The sequence below is a fragment of the Heliconius melpomene genome, chromosome 14, assembly GCF_056956725.1.
Source record: "Heliconius melpomene rosina isolate 202511_hmr_F chromosome 14, ASM5695672v1, whole genome shotgun sequence".
NCBI classification, from domain to species: Eukaryota; Metazoa; Arthropoda; class Insecta; order Lepidoptera; family Nymphalidae; genus Heliconius; species Heliconius melpomene.
The window spans coordinates 1,777,831-1,791,790 of record NC_140402.1 but is presented as its reverse complement, the minus strand read 5'-3'; the positions used below and the strand labels follow the sequence as shown (position 1 = coordinate 1,791,790).

The 13,960-nt window shown below is 33.3% G+C and overlaps 1 protein-coding gene across 2 annotated transcripts in view; it reads right to left on the bottom strand.

Moving 5' to 3' along the window:
* Positions 1–12,806, bottom strand: part of LOC146531878 (zwei Ig domain protein zig-8-like) — a 237,154-nt gene extending 224,348 nt beyond the window's left edge. For both annotated transcript variants that reach the window (XM_085197097.1, XM_085197098.1), the window contains exon 1: positions 12,642–12,806. The gene's annotated coding sequence lies outside the window, so the exon portion shown is untranslated. The remainder of the gene's footprint in view (positions 1–12,641) is intronic.
* Between the last annotated feature and the right edge of the window lie 1,154 nt (positions 12,807–13,960).

Genomic DNA, 13,960 nt, shown 5'->3' with positions numbered 1-13,960 from the left:
TTTTGGTTATTTTTTATCATATTTATTATGAAGTCTTTTTTATGATGAATCATAATTAGTTAATCAATAAGCAGGTAAATGCAACAGGTTGGGTGTTCAATTCCCTTCCGAGGAAATTAAATATTTAATATTTCCATTTCCTCGCTCTGGTGTCAAGGCAAAGCGCAAACTTGAATTCCACCACTCAAAACGCAAAGCCTCGAAATTCAGCGGAATGGGGAACGTAGGTTAGGTTCCCAAGGCCCCTCTGCCTACCCCGCTATATGCGGGATACAGCGTGAAGCTATAAAAACCTATTAAAATAAATAAACTATATTTTACGCATAGACATCGCACAGTAGCCTTCCGTATCCAATCGAAACCTTCTGTTTGTACCGAAACACTATCATTGGAATGTTTCCAAACTAATTTATTTTTACTTAGAATTTCCTCGGTGTATTATTGCAGCTTAATTTCTAGCTGTCGGAGCAATTATTCTAACATTTATTACTGTTTCAGGGACATTATACGAATTAAAAGTGGATTGTAATCAACGTTTGTTTTTAGTTTTGATATTTTAAAAAAATAGCTGCACGTTTTTTCTCGCAAAGTGGGGTACCTTCTGGCAATATATCCATACTATATTATCGTTGGCAGAAGGTTCCTAGTGTTAAAAACTACGCTCTCCATTTACCTCAGAATTATGGATGCATTCATGACACCAGAGCGAAGAAATGGAAATATTTCATTTCGTCCAATGGAACCCGAACTGTTTATGTAAATATATCAGAATGGACAAAGAACCTTGTGTTAAGATACTGCGTAGCAAAAAAAGTTTTTACCAGTCCTAGGAATTGCCGTAGTTATGAAAAATGACCAATTATAGAACTACCTATCTACTAACTATCGCATGCATTTCAGATTTTACACCTTTTCTCTTTCTTCTTAGCTCTCTGCTGAATTGATAATATACTAAAGAAAGAAAAATTACATTATTTTTTCAAAGGTTCAGCTCAAATATTTCAATATAAATATTTTAAATAATAACCGTTTCATGCATCTTATATCTTAATGCACATATTGCGTGTGTAGACAAGAAATAAAGGTTTTGGGGGTGACATTGACATACATTTTATTTAATTTTCATAAAATTATAGAGTAATATTGTGTAAGTCTTTTTTTGTGTTTACAAATACGTCTTAAATTCCATTTAAATATTTACTTTTCTTCCATGCGCGTAATTGAGCTACGCCACTTATCAATGAAATATCGAATTTCGAAAGCGGAGAAAAGATGGTCTTATTACTTAATTCTTTCTACCTACCTGCTATATGAGGCACAAAGCGTGGAGCTTAAAGAAGAATTCACACAATACTGCTGGAACGATTCCTTCTCGATCCTATCTCATATTCTAGTACGAGAAATATTCGGAATTTGATCATAATGATACTATGAATGCTTGCATTGTTTCTTATATATGAATATTTTAATAGAATGAAATCGGACCGAGAACGAACCGCGATCGGCACTGTAGAGTGAATCCGGCTTGAATTTACATTTAAATTGCATTAAAATTTACTTTTTAGTACAGAATAAAAGAATAACAGAAACTTACCTAACTTATCTTAGTAATATTAAAGATACCAAAGTGCTTGAAAAATTCATTCTCTCACGTTTCAAAAGAAATTTATCGACATTCCAGTACTATTCCATTTGAAAACACTTTTAGAAACTAAATATTCCATATTGGCTGACTTGTAGAGGCAATTTAGTTCTCGACATTGAGAAATTTCTCAGTGTATTGCTCTAGACAAGGCAAAGGTGTAAAATTTGAAATGCGCTGCGTGGAATTTCAAGTATGGGCCAGTGTGGATAGGATGCATTTACGCTTTGTTGTTACCTTCACGTTTCATATTTGAATGGAGAATGATGGGGATTATGTTGACTTTTAGATATGTAGATATGTTCTTTTAAAGAAAATAGCACTAATTGAGCCTAGTGGTCGTTTACCGCTTTATTTAACGTGGTAGTAGACAATTCGAATCATAAATTTGTATTTTGTATTCAATTTATAAAAAAAATGTTTATATACAAAAATATTTTTTTCCCTAATTATAAAATCGTTTATTTTTTAAATTAAGTCATAATTGTGAAATTGTGAAAAAAGTTTCCAACTAAAAGATTTTTTAATTAGAAACTTTTATACTTTAATATACATTGGTTAAATAATAATCAATATCCAGTAGCTGTTGGATCAAGAACTGGGTGCAGAGGATAGTGTTACTTAAGATGGTTTGTTTCTATCACGAATTTTTTACTTTTAAGCTCTAACCACCGACGAGCTGGATCTATTTTCCATCATGGACAGATTATTTTAAAAGTTTTTTTTTTTGGTTTAGATTAGGGAAGCCTAGTGTTAAAACACTCCTCTTTCCAATGAAAACTGGAGGCGCGTTGGTAACGAAACTCGACGTCTCATTTTTTATTTGTATTTGAAAAGATAAAATAGTGTAAAAATATTAAGACAAAATTTAAATTAATATCAAACTTCATATTAACATTGGCCCTTGATTTACATAACCTATAAAGAGAGTACATGCCACTCGCAAATTCACATAGTAGCTACAAGTTACTCATGCGGGCAAAGGCTGTCAAACTATAATGTTTTGCTTAATTTAATCCGAAATAGATTTCGTGGAGCAAGTTATAATTTAATGCATACAGAACTTTGGGAAGGATAGTTCAAGGCAGTTAGTAGATACGGTCTAGAATACAATGAGGTACCTACCTGCTTTCTGAGATGTACTCTTATATATAGATATATGATCTTGGGACCGCCGTAGTGACGCGGCGTTGAGGTGCACCACCCAATATGTAACGTCACCTGCCGAATGGCAGGAAGTGGAGAACGGAGTGTCTTAGCATTATGTATCCTCTGTCTACCCTGGTATATGTGGAATACAGGATGGAACTAAACTCTCTTCTTCACCAAAGCGAGTATATTTGAGAGACAACATAAAAATAAAGTCTTGCTAAAAGTCTAGTTTAACACAAGCTAAAATAATCTTTAAACTCGCAACTGTATAAAGGGTAAGAAAAATCAATCGTCACGTACGCAGGTAGTGGGGAGGGGGGGTTGTCGGGATCGGTTATATTGGATACACGCTAGTTCTACGTGTATTTGAAGTTATGACACCCTATTACATAACGTTCATACTTGGAAAAAATTTAACAAGATATTTTCCAAAACGATAACTGTGGAAAATCATAATATCTTTATTTAACAATAATAGGTTTCTTTTTACATATTCTGGAAAATCTATTTTGGGGCAGCGTGGACTGAGAGAGTAAAAGGAATTGAACGAGGTTCGAACCCTACAACTATACCGATGCTGATAATTATAACTAGGAGATGTCTAGGAAAGGTCAAAATTCCATTTAATTTTTTTCAATATTAAAAGTTCATAAAAATACTTGTATTATATTAGTAATCTATTTAGCGTAATATAAAAAATCTTCCTTACAATTTACCTTAGATATCTTCAACAAAGAAAATAAGCGAAGATCGGATTTTTTCCAATAATTCGATCCTTTCTTATTGTTACTATTAGTACTTCATTTAATTAAAAAAAAACTCTGTTTTATTAATTCTATAGACTTTCGCTGAGTCATAGTGATTTTACTCTACTATTAATGTTTTAAGAATTTATTTGAATTGAATTATACAATAAATCAATTATTTGCCACTGTGTGATTGACAGGAAACGCAGAGCTACTACGCGACGTAGGTAGATGAAAATTGGTATAATTGCTTACAATAGGGTCCCCCCCCCTAAAAGAGGAATTATCGAAATTTTTAGGGGAACGGGACTAAATTAGAAATTTTACGATTTACGTCATAAAGTGCAAGTAAACGAAACTTCGAAGCTGATATCACTATGACATTTAAAATAGTTAAATTTCTACTAGCTATACAATCTTATTATGACATACATTAACATGTGTGGGGTAGCCAAGGAGAACGGAGTGCAAACGCTACGCTCTCTGCATACATCTCTTGCCTCGTTCTCTGTCATCAACCTCTTCATACAATATTTTCGTTACACGTAGGGTATGTTCCCTAAAAGTGGTGCCTAAAAGTAGTGCCCTAAAAGTAGTAATAGCCTCAAAATATTTTCTAAAATTAATCCTAGTTGCACTAAAACACTTTCAACGTCTATAATATACATTTAATTTTTCACTTCTCACTTAAACTTTACATCATGAAATTTAAATTTTATTGAACGTGTCAAGGCCCGCTTCAGTTAAAAGTTAAAAGTTGAATTGACAATTAAAAGTTGAAAATCGCTTTTAAAAAAAGTATAGTTATTTACATAATACGAAAATAAGTTTATATTTAAAAATTTCGAGTTACAATATAGTAGTTTATACTGCGTTAAGTTCCGCCTTCTAATTTAATTTTATAGCTAATTTAATTTTAATAACATACAAAACTATATTACACTACTACAAAACTAAACTAAACTGAAAAAACATTTGTTTACGAAATATCTCGAAAATTCTACGTTGAGTGGGGACCGTAGTGTCTTAACACTAGGTTCTCTCTGCCTACACTGCTATATGCAGAAAATACATTTAAGAATACATTTAAAATACATTTACATTTAATATATGCGATTCCATTTTAATACAAGCGTTCACACTGACTGATAGCCACAAGTAGTTGTGCTCATTTATCAGATATTTATTAAAAGTATATAAAAATGTACTGAAATTCTATTTAATTTTTTTGCGTAATAATTTTATGTAGGTAGTTATTATATAGAAAGCATTTATCTTTTAAAAAAAAACATTTATTTTTTCTTTTATAAGTTGTCTTTAAATGTGGTGAGAAAAGAGAAATATATTTTTATGTTAATAATATAACTGAAAGTCATATTGTCAGCCTCTCATCATCTTAATATAACGGCGGCGTTGACATTGAACATACAAATCTACAATTCGGCGGGAATCTGGGAACAGAAGTGTCTTAATGGGAACGGGGTGTCTTAACACTAGGTTCCCAGGTTCCCCTTATTTACCCTGCTATGTGTACAGCGTGAAGCTAAAAAAAATACATCACAGGTTAATTACGATTATGGGCATGCCCATCGTGCCTTCGTTGGATATGAACTTGATATTAACACTCTCCATTTCTATTAATTACGAGTTAAATAGAAACTCAACGCCGCGTCTCGTCTTAAAATATTTCGAAGTGATCTTGTGAAAAAAAAATATACTAATAACATTACATTTAAGAATCCACCCGTATAGTAACATAAGAAGAGACACCGAAGCTACTTCAATACACTTGCCGTCTCAAGTAATAGTCTTCAATGTCCTGCCTTTGATCATAGAGCTCTTCAAAGCGTTAAGAATCTAGCCGAGATTTTTCTAATATGATTCAATGTATGATAAAAAAGTGTTTTTTTGCTGCTCGATGCTTTTTAAGATATAATATTATTTTTTTTAGCTTCATGATGTATCCCGTACAGTAGGGTAGGCAGAGGGAACCTGGCTTTATTAGAGGAACGGACACTTTCGTTTCTCTTTTTCGGCTAAATTCTGGAGGCATTGCGTATTGAGTGGCGGAAATAAACACCGCGTTTTGTCTCGTTATCAGAGAAGCGAAGAACGAAAGAACCAATGTGCGAGGAAATGAATTCAAAATATGATGTGTCCAAAACTTAGCAAAAAAAAGGGAGCGGAAAACTATTATTTGGAACGGAGTGCCCTAACACTAGATTCCCGGGTTCCATCTGCCCATCCTGAAGCTAAAAAAAAATCTTCATTTCATAGTTGGTTAAACTGACAGATAAACACACTCTCTTACTCAATATAGAATAGAATAGAATAGAATAATAATAAACTAGAAAACACCAAAAAGAGGTTGACGTACAAAAGTAATATATTAGAAGTGTTCAACCTGACATCCAAGGGCATTATGTCACGAAAACTTTATGAATAAGCAAAGATGTAAGCATAAAAGATTCGAAAACGTATCTTTTTGTATACAAAATTACACCAAACATACCATTATGGTAAGCTCTTTTTTATTTCTTCACATTTACCCCACTTTTTGAAGCCGTCATGGTCCAGCGGCGCGTGACGTTAGTGGGTTCTGTTCCAACTTGGGGGAAATGCATGATATTCTATTCCTCGCACCTTACCTCGTACCTTAACAAAACATGGAATTAGGCACCTTCCGGCCTTCAATATTCAATTGGCCCAAATTTTCTGGAAACGTTTCTTGAGAATCTTCTAATATTTGGGGTACAGCGTGTAGTTAAATATAAAAAAAAATATATCACATAATGTAGATAAGCATAGGCAATTTATTTAGGATCACTTCTTAAAAAGAGAGAAGTGGGAACCCCTCCTTTCCTTCAAGAGAAATGATTAAACTGTCTGCCAAACGTGAAACATACTTTAAAAAACCTTCGAAATATATAACAAATATTGTATTTTACAACTTAGGTATACCTATTATGTATAAAAATACATAATTTAACAATGTTTCGATAAATTTCCAGTCGCAAGTGGAATCTAGTGCACTAATAAATACCCATTTGGCTCTTATATCGCGCACCTACTGCGTGGCTATGAATTATAGGGCGAACCAAAACCGACTTGAAAAACGATTTGGCTTCCACAACCTATTACTAAGACCATTTGTGGCATTCACCATACAAATTGTGACGTTGAAAAATGTAAATGTCAATAAATATCTGACGTCGTCATGACACAGTTCAAGTATTTGTGTCAAATTTAGAACAGGTTCAAGACCTGGAAAGATTAATTAATTTAATTTAAGGTAGTTATGTGAAAAATAATTAAGAAGTAAGCTGTACATGATTGTAAACGAGTCATGTAGTGGGTTTAACTGGTGTGTGTTCCTATTAGAGGAAAGGAAATATTTATTTATTTTAATTTCTTCGCTCCGTTATCGAGGCATAGCGCGGCGTTAAGTTCCGCTACTAAATGCGCAATGTCCCTAGAATTTGGCGGAAAATAGGAAGCGGAATGTCTTCACACTCTGCCTATTCAGCTACATAAATGAAACGCATAAGTCCTGGAAATATGAACTGATTTAGTTTAGAGTAGTGAGCGGTAAGAGGGGTAACCTCAGTTGACCTTCGAAAACGCAGTATCAAGGATACTGAAGGGAAGATCATGAAAAAAGCATGAGGACCCCCCAGAAGGCATGTATAGAGAGGTTGATGACCATAGCGTTTGGTACTCCGTTCTCTCTGACTACCCCGCTAGGGATAACGCGTGAAACTATGTATGTATGTATATATTTAGTTTAATAATATATTTAGTTCGTATATATATAATGATTTTATAGGTATATATAAAAATCTTACCAAGCAATAAACAACTACTTCTCCTATTAACTCTTATCATGCTATAAATCTCAAATAGTAAAAAGCTAACAATAAAATACTGTAGCACTTCCGTTACACAAAGCCTTTATGAAGATCGAGTTAAGTGTATTTACTATGTAAACTTTGTTAAATGTGTGACTATGAATGTAGGCACAAGAGATTGTGGGTTCGATTCTCACTGGCAGGAATGAATTATTTAATATTTCCATTTCTTCTGTCTGGTAACGAGTAAAACCGCGGCGTTGAGATCCGCCACTCAATACGCAATTTTTCTAAAATTCGGCGGAAAGTAGACAACGTAAGCGTCTATGTGGAATAAAATGTCTTAACATTAGGTTCCCACGTTCCCTTTGCTTACCCTGCTATGTGCGTCAGCGTGTAGCAAAACGGCAAAAAAAGAAAAAATATGGGAATTGTACGCAGAACCATTGTCCTTAACATCAAAAACATTATTACTCAAAATAATATTTTACTCATAGAAATTAATGAAACTTCCAAAATTACTATGTTCCCTCAATAAAATTGTTAACCTAAAGGTTCACAACAAAATTACTTCTTCCTGTCTTAGGCAACTGTAATTTTAGTTTACTTTGACGTCTAAAGCACCTTTCTAAGTTAAATTGGGCTAAAGTGTATATAGAATTTATTATAAAGCACTACGTGACTTGCGTTGTCTGTTGGGACTGGTACAGAATAAGAATATTTAAAATATACTTTACTATATACTAGGCCAGTAGTGGCAGGGTGGCAGGGGTCATGACAGGTTATGGGTTCGATCTCCATTCGAAGAAATGAAAATATATATATTTTTTTCTCTCTGTATCCGGCATATAGCAGTACCTATAGGCAAAGGGAGCCTAGCGTTAAGACACTCCGTTCTCCATTTTCCGCCAAATTTTGGAGATATTGCGTGTTGAGTGGCGGATTTCAACGTCGCGCTTTGCGTCGACACCGGAGCGAAGGAATGAAAATATTAAACTTTTCATTTTATCGAGTGGGAATCGAACCCACAAAGTTACACGCTTATATCCCTGCGCAACGACTGGCCTCAGCAATGACATAGATAATATGATGAAAATATCAGAACAAAGGAGTTGTTATGAAAAATGTAAAGCAGAGATGCTCATATAAAAGATAGAAATAATTCAATATGAAATTTAAATAAGCTCTAAAGATTATTAGAATTCTTTACATAGATCCGGAACGTAATAGGATTTGAATCCATGTCTCTTGAATAAGCACCGCTATCACTAATCTGTACGTCGCTGTTCCTATATGATATAATTTGTATAGACTTGTGACTATTTATAAAAAAGCAACTTCACGCTGTTTCCCGCAAGGAAGGCAGAGGCAATATTAAGGGATTTAAGTTTAAGTATACTAAAAATATTCTTATATGAGAAACAATAAAAGCATTCATACTATCATTCTGGTCAAATTCCGATCCAATAACGCATATAAAACTATATCTCGTACATGAATATGAGATCGGCCCGAGAAAGAACCTTAACAGGCTCTATAGTGGGGTGCTGTGAATCCTCTCTAAGACATCCCGTTACACTTCTAGTAGGGAACGGAGTGTCTTAGAGGATTAGCACAATCGTGAGAGAAGGGAAAGTGTTCCGTCGAAACGTGCGGTGGATCAGTGGAGCAGTGGAGTTTAACGCCGTACTTTATCTGGCTGAAATTTAAAAATTATTTTAACAATGGCGTTATTCCCCATGAGACAAAAAAAACCTAGAATCCTATTTCTATCAATGGTTTTCGTATTCTGGGCGACGAGAATATTAGATTAATTCTTCACAAGTTGATATTTTACTTTTACCAACTCATAAGATAGCAAAAAAAAATATAAATTTAGTACAAAAGGCAATTACCTAAAAATAATATCTGCAATGCTACCGAAACAAAGACAATTTAGAGCGTAATAATGTCTTGAAATAAACTTCATAGATCTTAACTTAAAAGGCAACCTTCGCCGGATCCATTGTAGCTCGTTCTAAAGAAATTATTCATTTACATTTTAATCGCTCAAATGTAAGTGATTTATCTCTGCATATATATTTTTCGTTTCCAATAAGACATTTCCGTTCCCCATTTTACGCCGAATCCTGGAGGCATTGCGTGTTAGGTGGCGGTACAATGATTATCTTTGTAAGACATTTTCTTACAACTTTTTTTTGATTCACGCTGTACCCCGTTTTTATTTGGGTTACAGAGAAACTGTCGTCACAGGACAAAATAAAAACAAAAAGTTATGAAAATAATTCACCCGAGTGGGGATTGAAACCACTACCACTGCTCTTATTTTTCAATTGTCATCCATCTATGCTTGCTTGAAAAGTTTAATAGTTTTTTATTGTAATACTAATTTAATTTTATATCTATAAATTGTTAAAAATAACATTCTAATACAAACTAATTAAAATGGTAAGAAATAAGGAAAAAAACAAAATTACAAAAGTCATACAGTATTTAGTGACCTGTTCATGAAAGTTATACTCATATAATAGTTTTATTTTCTGAAACGCGAGAGCTCTTATTAAACTGCAAAAGAATAAAACATAATAGATGTTATGTTCGTTTCAAAAAATTCACAGCAAAATAATATATTACAGAAGATAAAAATATCCAATAAAATACTTTTATCCATACCTATATAATAAATTCGAAAGTAACTCTGTCTGTCTGTCTGTCTGTCTGTCTGTCTGTCTGTCTGTCTGTCTGTCTTTTACGCAATCAGGGCCAAACCGTTAATTCTATTGTGATAAAATACACATATAGAGATACTTGAGGGTCCCGGGATGAACATAGGATACTTTTTTTTTCTCATATTTGTAATATTTTCGTTATATACCAATATATTAAAATAATTAATTTGACAAGGAATTTATTCCGCCATGTTAATAACAATCGTCGCTATGCGTTGCTAAGCAACGGATTGCAAAGTTTGCTGTTTTAAGAAAACGTCACCCAAAGTGAGTTTGCTTAATGCATACATGGCGCGCGCCGATATAGATTTGTATACATTAACAAAAATTAGATGATTTCTATAATTTGATATTCATCCTTATGAAAATAAATATAATAGTCACTTTTAGCATTTCATCTAGATGGAAATTATAGTTTACAGTATAACATTCTAATAAATAATTAAGATGTGACTGTTCGAAATGACCTAGCCTTCGGGCGACATAGTATGAGTATGACCGACGCGAACGGGCAGATTTTGATGATTTTGTAAATTTTTATAGATTTTCGAATTACTATTATTTTTTATGTAATTATTTGCTGCTTATAATTAATTTATCTCAGTTCGGTTATCTATACCGATGTTATACACTTAAAATATCGTAATTTTAATCATTTGAGATTTTATTTAATATTGTTCGCAAAAATTAATAATTATTTAATATAGAAAAATGTTTAGTACGCGCGCACAGCAAACTTTAGGTTTTTTTTCTAATATTAAGAATTTCCTTTAGTTACTTTTACTTCTTTTGTTTGTTCATTTCGGTTACTCAGATATGTTTTCTAATAATAAATCTCCACTTATTATTATTTTTTAACTTATTTTAATTATTTAGGCTTATATTTTCGCGGGCGTAGCCGCGTCCGGGCCCACTAGTTAATAATATTTTATAGTAGAATGTAAAGAGCCTATACAGAGAGAAAAGAGAATAGTGCTCAGCGTTGAGTTCCGTGCCTTAGCATGGAGAGAAAATGGAGAACGTAATGTTCACTTTCTTTTAAGGTACACTTTTAACGTACTTGGGAACCTAGTGTTAAGATACTCCGTTCCCATTAAGACTATTATATGTTACCCACTTTATGCAACGTTCTGAAGGAATAGCGTGTTGATTGGCGAAACTCAACGCCGTGCTTTGCCTCGACATAATAGCAAAAGAATGATTTTTTTATTTTTTTCGCTCAAATGGGAATCGAACCCCAACTTGTCGCGCTTATAGTCACACGCTTGTGTAGGAGCGGCCTTAAAAAACTTGTATTATGATAAATTATGTTTATATTATAAATACCATGTAAGTACTAGATGTAGGTTTACCCTAATGCTGTGTTAACCTGTAATTAATGTGTCGCGCTTAAATTATTGTATAAGCTAACAAATTCTATTATATTATTTTTCTAGTATAGCACGGTAAGTAGAGAACTAAGGCCCGTATTTATAAATCATTCTCAAATTTGAGATCGATTTTGAGATGCCATTTTGATTCTTAGATATGTAGTTTATAATTGAAAACGGCATCTCAAGATCGATCTTAGACTTGAGAGCGGTTTATAACTACGGGTCCTAGTGTGAAAAATCGACGTTTTTTACTTTCCACCCAAATTCGAGGCATTGCATCTTGAGTCGCGGAACCCAACGCCGCGTTGTGCAGTTCCTAATTTATAGAATAATATTTAAGACAAACTATTATTAAAATTTAGTTTTCTAGTTGAATAGTATTTCATGTTAGATGATCTTTAGTATTGAACTTTGAAAATGTCCATCACAGCTGAGCTTCGGATCTTTATAGCCGAAGTAACCATAAATTTGATCGTTATTCGATTCGTTACCAAATGAACTCGCGTAACATTTGACTGTATCTCAGAGAAGAATTATTCTGCCTGTTTCTGTTTTAGCAAAAGCCCGGCGTTGAGTTCCGCAATTTAACACGCAATAGCTTGAAAAGTTCCGCAGAAAGTGTTCAGGAACAGAGTGTCTTAACACTAGATTCCCTCTTCATCCCCTACTATGAGCGGGATGCAGCGTGAAGCTGATTTGATATTTGTTTACTGTTTTATGAACCGAAGAGCATAATAATTTATTCATGACTTTTTTCATACACATTGTTACGTCTCAAGATTTATTCTTTTGATGACTTCGTTATTTTTTCTGTCAAGTCCTTCTACTTTAGGAATTATTATGACTTTATTAAATTGATTAATAAATTTTTCACTAGATCTAAAGGAAAATTGATTATTTTTATGATTACTAGTAATATCATGAAAATTCATTATTTTTTAACTGTTTCTTTACGAAAACGTCTGCGATTTTGCGCTTTAGAATATTTAGTAGTTATAAAGAAATATTATATTTATCAATCGCATTTCATTTAAAACTTTAAAAAATCTAATTAAATCTTCCATAACTAAAGTTAGAAAAAAAATTAAAACTTGTATACAAAAAAAATCTAAAACCGTCTCTACATAAATAAAAAAAACGTTAATAATTACCATTATATTCCACCATTAAACGGGAACTTGGATAATATCCACAACACTGCCACTGAACATGTTAGTACGCACGAAAAGTAACACTCAAAACTACATCAAAATAAACACAGCCACGATATCGAACGGCGTAGAGACGTAGAGGCGCTACGACTGTCGCTACGTAACTGCCGCTACGGCGTTACGAAGTCAGTCGAAATTTGCCGACAGCTCACGAGCGGCGAGGGGGGGGGGGGTCAAAACGAATTTTGCACAGTGTTTCATATTTTATATTGGTCGGATAACGCAAAGTAGATTTTTAGAGGTTAAAACTAGTGTTCTGTTCTAGTAAGTTCTACTATTTAGTAGATAATTTCGTTGTAGCTATTTTATTAGTAAAGCTGACTTTTGTAGTTGTAAACGTAACGGTGGGTGCGATTCCCACTCGAGGGACGGTGTTTACGTAGAAATTTAACTCAAAAATAGAATAAATGTATAATACATGAAAAACGAGAGAGTTATAAGTTCGATTTCTATTTAGCGAAATGACTTATTTACATTGTCTAGCATTAATTACAAGAAAAAGCGTGGCGTTGAATTATAACTTATCACGCAGTACCGTAAAGTGAGAGGAGTCGGGGAAATAGACTGTTAAAATTAGGTTCCCTCTACTTCCCATTATAAATGCGAAACACAAAGTAAACTGAAAAAATATAAATTACATATTGTCAAGATAATATTATAATTTGATTGACAATTCCATATCTTAAATCCATAAGCTCACTCTATATATATAAAGGGTTGAGAGAACCTTCATATACCATGTAAATGTATAGTTGGTTTCAACAGTCGTGCGTTTCAATTATTGTAATAACCTAATTGGAATTACGAATAATACAAACTTAATAGTAAAGTATATATTTGTATTTTCTTAGTAAACTGTAGCTAACGATTGGTTCATATTGAATTTATGTTTGCACGTTTAATTTTTGATTGATTGTATATGGGATGGTTGTAGGTTCAAATTCCAACCTAAAGTAATTGCATGTTACATGTTGAGTGGTGGATTTTAACGCTGCGCTTTACTTCGTTTCCAGAAAGAGTAAAGTAAATAAAGCGAAGCCAGTGAAGACGGTATTAATATTAATATTAATAATGACATATTCAAATATGGCCGTTGGATGATGTTCTTCTCTTCTCTTCTGCTTATTGTGCTAGATGCATGGAGCTAAAAATATATATTTTTACAATATTTACATACTACTCTATTTTTAATCCGTTAGTCCTAGGCTGCTAGGCTGTCGCGGCCATCGTAGATTGTGGGTATGATTCCGACTCGGAGG